Source organism: Diadema antillarum, unplaced genomic scaffold (assembly GCF_040938485.1).
Source record: "Diadema antillarum isolate AM-2024a unplaced genomic scaffold, OU_Dant_1.0 seq00000584_RagTag, whole genome shotgun sequence".
In the NCBI taxonomy this organism is placed as follows: Eukaryota; Metazoa; Echinodermata; class Echinoidea; order Diadematoida; family Diadematidae; genus Diadema; species Diadema antillarum.
In genome coordinates, this window is record NW_027271518.1 from 55,843 (window position 1) to 70,095 (window position 14,253).

General features: G+C 39.7%; 1 pseudogene; it reads left to right on the forward strand.

Annotated features, from left to right (window-relative positions):
- The window catches only part of LOC139735531 (uncharacterized), a 100,961-nt pseudogene that overhangs the window by 48,956 nt on the left and 37,752 nt on the right, over positions 1-14,253 (forward strand).

Consider the following 14,253-nt stretch of genomic DNA (forward strand, 5'->3'; position numbering starts at 1 on the left):
ATAGAAGTGGCGCTGCAGCCAGAAACGAAAGGGCACGGTGAAGACTGCAAGCTGCATTTCAAGGGCATCAATTTGGCCTGGAGGTCAGGGCCATCGGAGAGCATCACTTTGTGTGAAGGCTTTGCTGGCATGATTCAGCCTCGCTTGAGTGCATTATTACTTGTAGTTTGTGCAGAGATCCTTGCAATTCTGTCGCGTTCAAATTGGAGTGAATGTAGATCTCACAGGCCTGAAGCACATCCAGTTGTGCCATTGGGAGAATATATTTGTTACTACAGAGAAACATTGTTCAAAATGGAAGAAAGAGTAGAGTGACACTTTGGCGGGAAGTTCTAGTCAAGTCAAACTTCAATTTGGCAAATGCTGTATCATTAAAGCTGGAATAACATTGTGCCATCTGACTCGGCAACTCTTAGTACCTCTGCTGGTTGTATGGATCATCTTGGTCACATGATCGTGGTATTGTACAGTAAAAGAAAAAACCCAATTGCAGTTTTTTTTTTTTTTTTTTTTTTTGGCAATCTAAACAAACTGTGTATCATATAGGTTCCTAAACATTCATAGAGCATTCTGATGAAAACATCTGTCTATGGAAATTACATTATATTGGCCCTTTTTTGTGGCAAATAAATGAGAACTGTCACATTGCTGAGATGATGGACATTTTTGTTGAGATAATGAAAAATCTTTTATGAAATATAAAAAAGCATGTAATTCTAAGAGGAATTCAACGTTTATTTGATGAAAATTGGTTTTGAAATGGCTCCGATATCCAAAGCAGAGTAATCCTGATAAAAGGTGGGACCCACCTTTTATTATGATCGCTTTGTTTTACTTTGTTTTTAGATGTCTCAGCCATTACAAAACCAATTTTTCATCAAATAAACTTTGAATTCCTCTAAGAATGGTATGGTCAGTACTATTTCATAAGTGTTTTCTTGGTATCTCACAAAAAGTTAAAAGCCTAATTCTCATCTCCACCAATACTGTACTATCCCTTTAAAGATAATATAAAGTTTTGGTAACTCAAAAGTTTCCTTGAGTTTCCTTGTCTTAGTTTGTGTTTCAGGTTAAAGTAACTTTCATATAACTAACACTGTGAGACTTACTCGCCCCAAAGTGCTCTCATGTCTTAGTAATCATGCAATAATGGTTTCGTACCAGAGCAGAGCAGGCTCTGAAAAATTCGAACGAGCCGTTAGTTTGACTCGACGCGGTACCGCGACAATCAATGTACACGTATTGTACGAAACCATTATTGCATGATTACTAAGACATGAGAGCTCTTTGGGGCGAGTAAGTCTCACAGTGTTAGTTATATGAAAGGTACTTTAACCTGAAGCACAAACTAAGACAAGGAAACTCAGGGAAACTTTTGAGGTACCAAAACTTTATATTATCTTTAACTTTTTATGCTTCTGGCCCCAAAGTACTTGAGGTATTACAGTTTTATGTAATTTAGTTCTCTGTCCATACATCCAAGGTCTTTTTAACACAAAGGACAAGTTCACCTTCATAAACATAAAGATTGAGAAAATGTAGCGATATTAGTAGAACACATTGAAAGTTTGAGGAAAATCGGACAATCCGTTCAAAAGTTACGAATGTTTGAAATTTTTGTGCAGTAACCGCTGGATGAGAAGACTACTGCAGTGTACGATGTCACATGCGTACAACAATACCGTAAGGAAAATGTAAAGAGAATTTCACAAAATTTCATCTTTTAAAAAAAAGTACACATTCCCTTGACTCGTTACCGACATACATGTTGTATGTTATGGGTAATGTTATTCCCCCTGCCTTTAGAAAGAGGCAAGTGAAATGCTCTTTCATTATGCGAAAAAAGTGAAAATATGTTGAATTTCTTTACATTTTCTTTACACTGTTGTACTCATATGACATCACAAGCTGTAGTAGTCTCCTCATCCAGCAGTTCCAACACAAAAATTTTAAAAATTCATAACTTTTGCATCGATTGTCTAATTTCCCTCAAACTTTCACTGATGTGTTCTACGCACTGCATTCTCTCAATCGTTATGTTTATGAAGGTGAACTTGTCCTTTAAAGAGAAACCTTTGTATCATACTTGACCCAGGAAGGCTACATATGGTATATTTCTTGATTAGATTTTCTGGTAACTGTCAAGGTCAAAGGTTAAATGGCACTGTACTGTGACAACATTCTTTTTTCTTCTCCTCGCCCATAATTTGAACTAGTAATGTCCAGTGATGTGAGAAGAATAGGCTATTACATTGAGACTAATAAGACAGCAGTAGTGACCTGTCTAAGGTCAAGGTCAGTGCTTCGTGTGTGGATTGAAGGTTGGCAAAGGGTCAAACATGAAGGTATAGAATTGCTGTACATGGGCTAGTTTCCCAGTTGACTGTGTGGTGCCGTGGAATTACAGTCTAGTTTTACTCGCGTGTTTTTGTGGTTGCATCTATTGAAAGGATTGTGAATAAATCCTTATGGTATTCTCAAAGGAACAAGAACTATACTCATTGAGGAAGTTGCATAAAATGGAAATGTTCGGTGAAAATTTAAATCAGATTTAGATAACAATATGCGTGTTACCAAACAAATTCAAATTAGTATCAAGATTCATGATAGATAACAGACCCAAAATAAAGTTGCATCTAATTTTGCGGCATTTACTCAATTTCACAATCTCTTATTGTCTGCAGTTTTTTTATGTGTTATTTTTAGAATATTTCAAAATATTAAAAAGTGCTTTAAGGATTTTATAAATAATTTTTAGGAAAAAAGTTGTTTTTATACTAGTTTTAATTTGAGGATGGCTCTACAATTCGTCTAGTGAGGAATTATTGCTAAGACGGCAGTGCATTTTTCTTTGATGTTGGCGTTTGTCCATGAGAGGTACCAATCTAAACCTTGAGTTTTTCCGTTAAATTTTACCGGTAATGATATTGGCAGTGCACAGAAAATGTACAGGAAAGTTAGTGATTATGTGGGCCTTCTGATGATAATCCAATCAAAGGGAAGGTCGCGTGCTGTTTGTATGCAAATGAACCCCTTTGAGCCATGCCAATGCAGATATATAATATTTATATACATTGTCCCATATTTGTTTGCAATATTGTGTATTGTTGTCTTTTGACCTTCCTGGGATTTTTAGCAACTTTTGAATTGAGTGAGTTCTGATCCTAGTGAGGTGTGGGTCATATTTCAGTGTGCACATATGTCAGTTGTCATAGTATTGTGTTTTTGATTTGAGCAAATGCAATAGGTACATTTACTACAGTAGGAATTACATTCTCTGCTAGTTGAACAGGCGCCAGGTACCTGCACTATCTGAATTAAGTGAATAAGTGTCAGAAGCCCCGTTTTAACGGAGCCTCATTACCACAACACCGTGCGGGTACCATCTGGGTACCTCTTTTTACCCTTCCAGTTAAAATGCTCCCGCAAAATGGTGCTCCTACATTGTCATGGTAACTTTTTACTAAATTCTTACTGTAACATCACCCTGACATTATCTGGTAAACTTTTTGTTAGAATGCAACTGCGGTAACATTCCTGTGATACACTCAATACGCATGTGCCACATTGCAGACAGAGAAGGATTGACGTACCGAGCATTGATCACGCGCGTAGATTGTAACCGCTGATCTCTGTGAAGTTGAGATGAGTGACTGTAATCACGTTTTGTTTACAGACACACGGTGCTCACTGATGGGCGGGGTAGTCGCATCCGTGGACACACCCCCTTTGTAGAAACCTATCAGGAGAAGGTGTTCAGTATGTGTCTGTTTAAAACGGTATCCCTCGCTCTCTCTCCTGTGGTTTTATTGCCCGAAGCGAGAAATTCTGTTCTCCTGACATTGTCGCAACGTTGTCGCAGTAAGGTCTGTTAAAACGGGGCTTACAACTTGTTTTTTGAGAATGAGGTTATTTGGTTAAATTGCTTGCTACCTGATACGGAATTTTACTGACTGGAAATGCTGATCACAGAAATGGTGCCATTGTATAACTACAGCTGTAGTAAAGACCCAATGAAAGCTGTTTTAATGGTATATGATTAGAAATGATATCATGTATCCACCCCTTCCCCCAATACCACCCCATCTTCTTTCAAAGATTAAGGTCTGAAGTCCATGATATTCAGTGATTGTCAGCTGGGTTTTTGGTTGTGATTTTTATTTCATTTTTTGGTTTATTTCTTTTTCAGTGCTGTATTTATCCATGTTGACATGCTGATAAAGATCAGAATACTGTAAAACCAGAAACATTTGCAACATGAAACTTTCTCAAATTGGAGCTGACAGCCTTTTCTGCAGCATGAAACTTTCGCGGATTGCCACTAGTATTTAGTGCATTGTGTTGACAAGAAACTTTCATGTGCATTGTACTTTTGCCAATCTTGGCTCCTTGCAAAATTTCTTAAAGTTTCATGCACGTGAAAATTTCTGATTTTACAGCTTAACGGGATGAATCTCTATCATCTTTTTGCTTGACATCTGTTACTGTATGAGCTGTTATTTTCACATACAGTCTTCACAGATATGTTTTGCGAATGAGGTGATAGACATTTTCGCGAGATGTTGTTTTCGCGAATTGATACTGAGGCTATTGTACATGTACGCCATTACCCTAGTGCATGGCGACATTTTCGTGTGCTGTTAAACTCGCAGTCCAACTATGATTCGTGAAATTCACAAAAATTAAACCCTCACAAAAATAACGGCTTAACAGTAATTGATGTGCATGATTCAAACCCTACTGTATATGTGCGTTCACTTCCTCTCATTGATTGCTTCCCTAGGGCTTGATGCCGGCGCTCCGCAGCAGCAGGGCGACAATGGGCCGGTTGGCGTGGCGGCTGCGCAACCTCGTCCGAGGAAGGGTCGTCCCAAGGTCGGCGGTGGTCAGGGTCATCGCTACCAGCAGCCGTGCCCAACGTGTGGGAAGGTGTTTGGGAGCTCCAGTGCCCTGGCCAAGCACAAGCTGATTCACAGCAATGAACGCAGGCACAAGTGTCTTCTCTGTGCCAAGAGCTTCAAGCGTCAGGATCACCTGTAAGTAATTGTCTCCTCAAATCATACAGTTTATTATTCTGCTTCGCGATGATTTGATGTACATAGAAGAACACACCTAAATTTACTCTTACATCAAAAAGTGAAGTTCCTGTAGCAAAGTTCTTTTCTTTCTTTTTTTGTGCAAAGGTATTGTGAGCTAAAAAAGCAGCATTTGTAGGTTTAGCAAAAGTCCACAATCATCGGGTTTTAATGGGGGAAAAAACAACAGTTTGGGTTTAACAATAACTGGAAATTATATTTGATATCCACCTAGGCCTAAATGATCACCATTATCAGATGTCATGTCTGATAAAACCTAAGGCACTGAATAAAGTGACTATATTACGATATAAGTCACAAATATCACTGAGCATTTTGAAAGTGTGATGCCACAAATGTTTTCCGTGTTATCTTTTATAACGTATGCAGCAGTTCAGAGGACTTATCTTTTTTTATTTCCTATCATGCCTTTTTATCTACAAGTTTGGTTCTGATTTTGGCCTACACTTTCATTTTTTTTTTCATCCACACAAAGCTATGAGCTGTTTTAATTTGTTTGGATAGCATGCTTTCAGGGAAGTCACTGCACTACTAAACACCAAATGTGTATTGAGAGGTATTTGAAATTGATGAATATTTATGAAAATTTAAAATGCTACTGAGTTGCATGAGAAAAAAAAAAGGATGTTCATCACATGTTTTTCAGTTTGTATTGAAATTTCCAGGTGTTATTCTAACACTGTACAATATGATGTAATTCTCTTTTACGTTAATGCACATGAAACTAGCCTCGTACATATAATACAAACATACTGATGAGCATGTTTGATGCTGTATTCTGTGTCAAAGCCAGTTGGGTATCTAGGATGCAGGTATACAGTTGATCAGCCCACCTCCTTGATTGGCCCCCAGACTGGCTGCCAGGCTTTGTTGCGATTCTTGTGTGTGCGTGCAGCGTGGCAGGACGTGTGCTGTTGCTGCATTTGGGGTTAGAATGTAGGCAAGGTCAAATTTACAGACCATAGTAGCTGTGGTGGAGGAATGCGATCAACCAGGCTAGATGGCCTACAAGTGTGAAAGCCAGTGGTCAGTGATCTACTTAGCCAATCGCCGCTGTGCACCATGATCTACTTGATACACTTCTGTTCCACACTCCAGGGATACTTTTTTTTTATGTTAGCGGGCAGCATTAAGAGAAACAAGGCCAATGAAAGATTGATAGCCTGAAATAAGTGTAGGGTATACATTTATGCCCTCTTTGAAATTTGTGCCCTTTCTGCCCAGAACATTTGTTCCCTCAGGATGAAATGACCACTGTATTGTACTGGCTGCCTGGCTAGAAGTACAGTTTTGTAGTTTCATATGTGTTTGTTTTCATGCTTGGCCAGCTTAATTTGTCTGATATGAACGAACAATAATATGTGAGGTGTATGAAGCTAAGGGGGGGGGGGGGGGATGGGGGTGATATAACTACAATATATGTAGATATTTTTATCAGTAAAAGTGCATTGGTGAAAGAATGCGGCTTAGTCACAGTGAACTATCTAGTGACAGCACAAAGGACCCCCTCCAGGCTCCCAGGGCATTTGCAGCCCTTTGTGTACATCTTGCAAGGAAGCAATGGAGCTAATTAGCATAGAGCAGCTATTGTGAGCCTCCCTGGGAGCTAGACCTGCAAGAGGGATCCAAGACAGCTAATCAGGGTGATATTTCTGTACCCCCCCCCCCCCCCCAACACACACACACTTTTTTTGCGCAACAGATTCCACTGACAACATGAGCAAGGTGTGGCAGGTCACCCCGATGGAATCCTAAGAAATAGAGGTCAGAAAGTTAAATCCCCAGCAAAAGCGAAGGAAGCGGAGTTTTTGTAGGGATCAAGGCAAGGGATGGTGTGTCTTCCTGCAGCTTTAACACAGGATGAGCTGCTTCGATATGTCCGCATGCATTTTTAAAAGGCAGGCATGCATTGTAGTTCACTTTGCTGTACTTCCCACGGCACTTGGAATATTGATTGATTCCCCCCATTATTGAACAGGGGTTCTGTTTTTGGTTGAGTGCGTTGGAGGGGCTTTTGTCCCTGGGTAGATGATAAGTAAAGGGTCATCAGATGGTCACTGTTTGTTTGAGCCCAGGACTGATGGAAGGCCCTTTCTGCTTGTGTTGGATGGAGCTTCTTGTGCAAGGTATGAAGGTAAAAGCTCTTGTCAGTCACAGGTGGTATCCTATCATTCTTACACGGCAATGCATGTGATAGTAGGTTAGGTGTAATTTTGGCTTGGCTTGAAGGGCAAGTAAGGTCACACTGTTCTGTGCACTTGTATGCATTCCTCCAAGGAAACAGTATGTCATACTTCTGCACACGGAGTTGTAATACTTGTATTGTCACACATTGAAGTTGCTGTAGGGAGGAATGGTTCGAGGAGTTCAGAGCTATACATTGTATTTGCTTCCTGTGTTTGATTCAATATACCTGTTGGTCTTTTATTTGTTTTGTTGAAGAATTAATACACTTGTGAGTATGGACAAAATGGTTGTTTCAGAATTCCCTTTACAGTATGTCTTTCAGGATCTACATTTCATTGTTCTTTCTGGAACAATGGCTGCATGGATGTTTGTGTATAAATGCAGTAGCTAACACTCGGTCATCAGAGTAACACTATATTTTCAGAGAACAGGAAATGGTCAAAGGGTCAAGATAGAATGGGTGCTGATAGTGTAGAAACTTGCCAGTACATGTATACTGTGCCGTCCAGATTAAACAGCGTGCAAAATGTTTTCGATGACATGTTTTCGATGACATGTTGGCGAGGTCAAACTCTTGTCCCTTTGCCAAACCACTCTGTGGCATAATTCATTGGTGTTCAGTGGGTGTACAGTCTCAAGTCATTCGCATTCCATCCTGTGATCAATGTTTTATTCAAATACATCAACACTCAAATGTATTCTGCTGCTGGGTCCATTTGAAGGGGGAGGGTTATGCCCTGTCCAATGGATATTGTGGAGCAGAAAGGAGGCACCTTCCCTGTGTGAAGTCAACAACGTGAAAATAGCCCAAAGTTCAATTCTACTGATCCTTCCCTGTTCACTCGGGCCTCTTGAAATTCCATGTCCGCCCACATTCGTCCTCCAGTCACCGAAGTCTCATTTCGTATGATTTCATGTGCATCTGGATTGGTGGACTTGGTCCAGTGTCCCTTGTGGGAACATTACATATTCTTGCCGATTATTGACTCTGCATGCCATGCATGGGTGTGTTTTGCAAGCCGCAGTGTCATGCAGCTACACTGCATAGTACAGATTGTTTCAAACATGGCTGCTCCTCAATCGAGAGCAAGCTATGTTAAAAACACATACATGTAGCTGGCTGTCTCATGAAAACGATGCATGCAAAAAAGCCTGGCACTGTTAGTGCCTCAGTTGGGTCAGTGGTTTTCATTCCCAGCTGTAGTTTTGTGTGATCTTGCTGCATTTCATATCTCTATAGCAAGCCAGTCAGGTATAAAATCAGTATTTGTATGGAACCCGTAAAGCTTTCTCCTGAATGGTTGAAAACATGATTTCCCACACATTCTGGACTGTAGAATAGTAAGAGAAAAACAAGAAAACAGCAAGAAACTTGCAGAAGATGCATTCAGAGAGAGAGAAGTACTGACGCAGATATGGATATGAAGGACCAGTAATTTTGAGGATGTTTCTTTTGCAATGACACAATGTGTTGATATTATCAATACTCTAAGAAATTCCTCTTTTTCCTTTTTTTTTTTTTTTTTTTGGTTTTTTTTCCACACTTACCATGTTGATGTGTTACATGTTCACTTCAGGATATGAATGTGACACTTTGGCTGTTTGTTTTGCTGATTAGAAATAATATAAGTGGTTTTGAATTCCAGATAATGGCTTTTCCTTGACTGATTAAAGGGATGTTTGTCCTTTCATTAAGTTTGATATGTGATAGATTGATCATTTAAGTTGCATCTTGTATTATTTCTGAGTAGACCAGTCTACTAGTACATTGACATTTTCTGCCTAACTTTGTTCATAGGAAAGGTTGTACCTGACACTAAAAAAAAAAATTGCCTGATAAATAAATTAGTAGTAGTGTCTGCAAACTGGATTCTAAGCAAATAGTCCAATATGTTTTATGTTGAAATAAGTATTTACTGTTATATCTCAAATTACAAGGCAGGGGGGGAGGGGTGGTCGTATTATTCTTAAATTTAATGCATCTATACCACATACAGTGTGTACCAGCTTGTATCTAGGGTCCATAACCATTGCCACAGCATTATTCCAAGAAACAACGACATGTGAAATTTCAATTCGTAAAATAGGGAATAAATGTGATCATGTCCTTTGAGAATACTTTCCTCGCGTCCTATAAGAATATCTTCTTTGATTTGCATGAGCCTGTAGACCTCATTGTACATGCCTATTGCCATCATGTTTGTTGACCAGTTCCTACTCAACAAGTTGGCAGTATAAGGTGCATTCACCCATACAAGATCAGCAGATTCATCCAAGGTATGCCACACGTGAGCTTCTTGTTCAGACACTTGAAGGAAGAGATTCAACAAATTTGTCAATTGCTTGTCCTCCAGCAGTAAAAACAAGGTCATAATGTAGGGAATAGAGTCATCTCCCCTGCTCCTGGGCTAAAAAAGCTGGAGTCCTCCTGACTGCTGCATGACATCGTTAATGCGCCCATGAACGGATCATGGTTTCACCAAGTGACTCATGTGGTGAATCAAAATGCAGATTTGTGACTCATAGCCAAGTTCCTTCTCTGTCATCTTTCCCCCTGCCTCCCCCCCCCCCCCCCCCCCCATCTACCCTTATTGATTGTTTCTTCCTTTTTTGTAGCAGAACATTCACAGAGTCTATGGATGGAGGTAGCCAAATTTGTCAATATTTGTCACCTGGCAAAGCCAAATTTTGTTCCGACATTGCATAATTTCACCCTCTGTTATGAATGCAGTATGACTACATGTTGTATTACTCACTTGGCAGCCCTTCCCGGGATCTCGAGAAACCAATAATTAATTATTCCAGAAAGAATGAACTGCCAATATCAAAATCTTTGTCAACATACGGGTGTCTATATGACTGCATTCATAGTAGGGCTGAACCTGCATGGTAGCATGGCATTCAGCTCACCGATTATACCATAGGATGTTTATTAGCTGTTATGCCAGGCAATTATATATTGAAATCTTTCCGACATTGAAGAAGCCTCTCTCCTGTAGGAGTACAGAGAATGATCATTTTCCCATTCTCGTTTCCATGTTTCCTGAATGGAAAAAAAAAAGAAAAGAAAAGGGAAAATTGTCATCACATGGAGCTTTGTATCATCGAGGTATTGCAATGATTGTGTCGTTGGCGGAAGTGATGCACTTGGGCTTCCGGAGACAGAGTTACTGCTCCTTTTTGTACCCCAAGTACTAATGGGTAAGGATGCATGCCATCGGTGGTTGTCTCATGTTCAGAATACAGCCTTTGGCAAAATGTTATGGTGGTATGTTAGATGGAGTGTGGGACTCATCCTGGAGTGTTGCATTACAGGCAAGTGTTGCAGACTCCATTGCCTAGTATCAGTTACGATACTGATGTGTCTCTTCTGAGATCTCAATTAAGAAGGCTGCGCGGTACATACCACCGCAGCATTCAGTGTATTGGCCTGTTCACACACATCCGAAATAAGCGGTTTTCAAAAATTTGATTTTGCAACCTGATTCGAAAACCATTAGTACATGTGTGTGGAAACAAATGAAAATCAATTCTTATTATTGTAAACTGCTTCACGATGCAAAAATCAGTTATGGCGATTAAAAAAGAAAAGAAAACTGTCACAGTAATTTGCCCTGTGCAGTTTGTGTGACTGGCATGCAAAAACAATACAAAAACAGAAAACATGCTTATTAATCCCACAATGCAACTCATCACACAAGGTCCACACGCCAAGGTACCTGGAGTCCCGGCTACTGTCATTGTTTAGGCATGTAAAGTTTCATGATTTATAGTACTTTGCTTGCAGCTGAAAGAATTCATTATTCTTTTTGTCTATGTGTAAATAGTGGCAAATAAAATCAATTTTTGCTATATATATGATAAAAAAACTGATACCTCTAGTGTGTGAATAGGCCTGTTGATGGTGAACTGAACAAACATCTTCGCATATCCATAGGGTGCGTTTGTCAACTCTTTTTCTCGGCAGAACAGGTTTTCCAAACGTCTTTCAGGCAATTTTTACGAGATGATAAATGCAAAGCTGTTTTGATAATGGGGTTTGGAAAGCCTTTTTGAAAACCGCAAATTTGTGCTTTCCGAAACAGGTTTCCAGAAACCTGTTTCTAGAAGCCCTTTGAAGCGAGATAAACGCAAAGCTGTTTTGAAACGGCTTTGTACTGCGGTTACGAACCATGCATTTCCGGTTTCTGAAAAGACGCGCGCCACGCAAAGGCCAGTTTTCGTGTTCGCGATGTGTTGATAAAGTACATTAACTCTTTTATCCCCCCCCCAGAAAAAAAACAACAACAAACAAACCAAAAACAAAAACAACCAATGCCCAAAGTGGATTTTCAACCTTACCACTAATACCAGAGCCAAAAGCACAGGTGAATTGTCCTGCTCACTCACCACCCAGTGTCTAGCAATCAGGTGTTGAGCCCCATGTACAACATGTCTCGATGTTCTTCTTGAAGGGAGATTGGACTGTCATCAAACTCAGCAAGCATGATCATTCCAGTATTAAGCGAGTGAAGCTTTCAGTTTTTCTGTTGGGAATGGTGACCTTACAGGTGCACATTGTGGGCTGAACATAATATAAGTCTTCTCAGAAATATATTTTTTGGCGTGTTTATGCATGTATAGTCATAGTGTAAGTGCCTGGTTGGTATACAAAAATAAGATTGCTTCATTAAACAAAATGTACATACATGCATACAAGACTGATTGTTTTAAATTGTTTTCCATATCAAAAACCAATTTTCTTTGTGTATTTTTGCCTTTTTGTGTTTCACAAACGTAAGTTTTGTGTAGGTGTTCACAGTGTGGGGTCAATTTGATAGAAAGTATACGGAGACGCACTCACCATGAACATTGGAAATATTCACCTTCTTTATTTTATTTGACCTGTAACATAGTATTTATTTTGGGGGTCTAAATGCGTACGTGTTAGGGGTCAAAGGGGGGTCACTTTCATCAAGTTCAAACCTCACATCTTTACATTGTATGTAGTCATATGTCGATTGCCAAAAGTCTGCCCAAGATGGAGCGACTCCGTCTCAGTTCAGTCAGGTTAGGACATTGCATCACAATGAGACACAATCACATGATCGAGCAGGGCTCCGGGAGGAGACGAGAGGCTTTGGGCCACTGCCAACCTGGAGGCTGGTTGCGTCGTGCTCGTATTTCTGCCATGACGCTTATGGGGAGACACGTCTTCGAATGTAAAATGCTCGCACATAGGGGCCTATCCGCACTGCTCCTGTGCCCTTGATGGCGTTTTGACCACAATGCTACATTGTGAAATGCCATCCAAGGTATTCTTCTCCTGCATGTGATCAGGGCTTTTTGTGTTTACGTGTCTTGTACGGCCCGGAAAGGTTGATAGATGGAGCATGAGCTAATGGAATGATTTTGAAATCTTATAGCCCCATAAAACCTTACAATTAACCCACAAACTGCCATGGCAAAGCCATCTCTAGGTATATCATGAACATATAACAATTTTTCCAGAGAAAAATGGACCAGCCAAAGAGAAAAAAAAAAGGGAGGGGGGAGTGCACATTTTTAAATTCTCTAAAAATACATACAGTAGGTTACAAATGTGAAAATTCAAGATATTAGAAATAAACACATAAAATTAACAGTGATACCAGTTTAGGCACGCAATATATATTATGCCAACAGACAATAAGTTAGATCATCATGATAGTTGCTTTGTTCAGCTGTATATGGTGTGATATGATATCAGCAGAGTCATGTACAGTTTTGTTTTGTTTTTTTGTTTGTTTGTTTGTTTGTTTGTTTGTTTGTTAGTTTTTTAATGGGACTCTGTTTCATTGTGTGCTGTCAGTCCAGAGATCCTGGCTGTGCTGTATGGCAGCATGGACCTAATACACATGGACATTTATTGTATCGTTAATTAATTCATGCTCCCGTACATCTCAAAGGCGCCACAAAGACATTTTTAGCATGCTTCACTGCTTTGATCCCATGATCGTCACCGCCAGCAAGCTGGGAGAAGAACAAGATGGAGATTCGAGAAAACTAAAACTATATGTGCAGAAGAAAATACCTCAAAAAAATCAAGTAAAGTGAATGTGCAGTTGTGGTGTATGTTAGGAAATCATACCTCAAACAATTTCGCTTGGGAGAAGCAAGCAGTTTTTAAAAGAAAGCTAACATTTTGGCAGAATGATTGTCATTTGTGATCTCAATATGACACTTTTCTCCAGCTTATTCCAGAGCAAAAAGGGACGGTAATGGTAGAGAACAGATACTTGTATATCTTGCCATTAGGCAAGGTCTTGTGCATGTGCGAAAATGTGCGAATCAGCAATTACCCATCTTTTGGCACAAAATTTGTCATGATCTCAGGTTTGCTGCTCCTCATCATCTGTATTTATTCAAAGACATTTCCGTCTGAAAAAGGCACATCAGCGAAACAAGACTGAAATGAGGGAAACGATCCTTTTGTTAGTGAAGATACATGGTCACACAATCGGTATTGTCCAGACACCTGAATGTACTCTTTAAGATGCACATAATCAGGTGTCGGTGACGATCATTACATCAAAGAAAGACTGCCGTGAACAGTCCATGTACGTATATTAGGTCCATGATGGTAGTCACGGCAGTATCATCATGCTTTCAGAGAGATGGGAAAATTATGATTACCTCAATGATTGCTCTTTACATTATGTCTTTTAAAATCAAGTCTACACTGGAAGTCAAAAGAGAGCAATTGCAGTAGGAAATATTTATCTAGTAACCTGTCCTTGTTCTTCTGTCTGTGGACTTTCAGGCCAATGCGACCAGTTGTTGATTCATATAGACCTTTTGTGTATTCCCTGAACTTTTGGCTAATTTTCCACCATAAATTGTTCTCAACTACTGTATGTACATGTGTAGAGAGGTGTTTTGTTTACTGGCCTGATGAGACCAATTTTCTCGTGTTCTGACCTGTGAAAAGGCATAGCATGGATGATTAGTG